This window comes from Schistocerca serialis, chromosome 8 (assembly GCF_023864345.2).
Source record: "Schistocerca serialis cubense isolate TAMUIC-IGC-003099 chromosome 8, iqSchSeri2.2, whole genome shotgun sequence".
Taxonomy (NCBI): domain Eukaryota; kingdom Metazoa; phylum Arthropoda; class Insecta; order Orthoptera; family Acrididae; genus Schistocerca; species Schistocerca serialis.
In genome coordinates, this window is record NC_064645.1 from 418,167,067 (window position 1) to 418,169,293 (window position 2,227).

Genomic DNA, 2,227 nt, shown 5'->3' on the forward strand with positions numbered 1-2,227 from the left:
CTCATTCTGGAAACATCCCCCAGGCTGTGGCTAAGCCATGTCTCCGCAATATCCTTTCTTTCAGGAGTGCTAGTTCTGCTAGGTTCGCAGGAGAGCTTCTGTAAAGTTTGGAAGGTAGGAGACGAGGTACTGCCAGAAGTAAAGCTGTGAGTACCGAGCGTGAGTCGTGCTTCGGTAGCTCAGGTGGTAGAGCACTTGCCCGCGAAAGGCAAAGGTCCCGAGTTCGAGTCTCGGTCGGGCACACAGTTTTAATCTGCCAGGAAGTTTCATATCAGCGCACACTCCGCTGCAGAGTGAAAATCTCATTCTGGAAACATCCCCCAGGCTGTGGCTAAGCCATGTCTCCGCAATATCCTTTCTTTCAGGAGTGCTAGTTCTGCAAGGTTCGCAGGAGAGCTTCTGTAAAGTTTGGAAGGTAGGAGACGAGGTACTGGCAGAAGTAAAGCTGTGAGTACCGGGCGTGAGTCGTGCTTCGGTAGCTCAGTTGGTAGAGCACTTGCCCGCGAAAGGCAAAGGTCTCGAGTTCGAGTCTCGGTCGGGCACACAGTTTTAATCTGCCAGGAAGTTTCATATCAGCGCACACTCCGCTGCAGAGTGAAAATCTCATTCTGGAAACATCCCCCAGGCTGTGGCTGAGCCATGTCTCCGCAATATCCTTTCTTTCAGGTGTGCTAGTTCTGCAAGGTTCGCAGGAGAGCTTCTGTAAAGTTTGGAAGGTAGGAGACGAGGTACTGGCAGAAGTAAAGCTGTGAGTACCGGGCGTGAGTCGTGCTTCGGTAGCTCAGTTGGTAGAGCATTTGCCCGCGAAAGGCAAAGGTCCCGAGTTCGAGTCTCGGTCGGGCACACAGTTTTAATCTGCCAGGAAGTTTCATATCAGCGCACACTCCGCTGCAGAGTGAAAATCTCATTCTGGAAACATCCCCCAGGCTGTGGCTAAGCCATGTCTCCGCCATATCCTTTCTTTCAGGAGTGCTAGTTCTGCAAGGTTCGCAGGAGAGCTTCTGTAAAGTTTGGAAGGTAGGAGACGAGGTACTGGCAGAAGTAAAGCTGTGTGTACCTGGCGTGAGTCGTGCTTCGGTAGCTCAGTTGGTAGAGCACTTGCCCGCGAAAGGCAAAGGTCCCGAGTTCGAGTCTCGGTCGGGCACACAGTTTTAATCTGCCAGGAAGTTTCATATCAGCGCACACTCCGCTGCAGAGTGAAAATCTCATTCTGGAAACATCCCCCAGGCTGTGGCTAAGCCATGTCTCCGCAATATCCTTTCTTTCAGGAGTGCTAGTTCTGCAAGGTTCGCAGGAGAGCTTCTGTAAAGTTTGGAAGGTAGGAGACGAGGTACTGGCAGAAGTAAAGCTGTGAGTACCGTGCGTGAGTCGTGCTTCGGTAGCTCAGTTGGTAGAGCACTAGCCCGCGAAAGGCAAAGGTCCCGAGTTCGAGTCTCGGTCGGGCACACAGTTTTAATCTGCCAGGAAGTTTCACATCAGCGCACACTCCGCTGCAGAGTGAAAATCTCATTCTGGAAACATCCCCCAGGCTGTGGCTAAGCCATGTCTCCGCAATATCCTTTCTTTCAGGAGTGCTAGTTCTGCAAGGTTCGCAGGAGAGCTTCTGTAAAGTTTGGAAGGTAGGAGACGAGGTACTGGCAGAAGTAAAGCTGTGAGTACCGGGCGTGAGTCGTGCTTCGGTTGCTCAGTTGGTAGAGCACTTGCCCGCGAAAGGCAAAGGTCCCTATTTCGAGTCTCGGTCGGGCACACAGTTTTAATCTGCCAGGAAGTTTCATATCAGCGCACACTCCGCTGCAGAGTGAAAATCTCATTCTGGAAACATCCCCCAGGCTGTGGCTAAGCCATGTCTCCGCAATATCCTTTCTTTCAGGGGTGCTAGTTCTGCACGGTTCGCAGGAGAGCTTCTGTAAAGTTTGGAAGGTAGGAGACGAGGTACTGGCAGAAGTAAAGCTGTGAGTACCGGGCGTGAGTCGTGCTTCGGTAGCTCAGTTGGTAGAGCACTTGCCCGCGAAAGGCAAAGGTCCCGAGTTCGAGTCTCGGTCGGGCACACAGTTTTAATCTTCCAGGAAGTTTCATATCAGCGCACACTCCGCTGCAGAGTGAAAATCTCATTCTGAAGAGTCGTCATGGTCAACACCACGTGCATACATTACAGCTTGCACAAATGGATCTATAACGGTGGTTCCTGCCCAGGTATGCCACTGCACTAGAGACAAAGGATAAAACT

The 2,227-nt window shown here is 51.7% G+C and overlaps 1 non-coding gene across 1 annotated transcript; it reads left to right on the top strand.

Annotated features, from left to right (window-relative positions):
- Window positions 1-769: 769 nt before the first annotated feature.
- On the top strand, window positions 770-844 carry Trnas-cga (transfer RNA serine (anticodon CGA)). The gene has a single exon. It is a non-coding gene; the product is annotated as a tRNA-Ser (tRNA).
- Window positions 845-2,227: the final 1,383 nt, after the last annotated feature.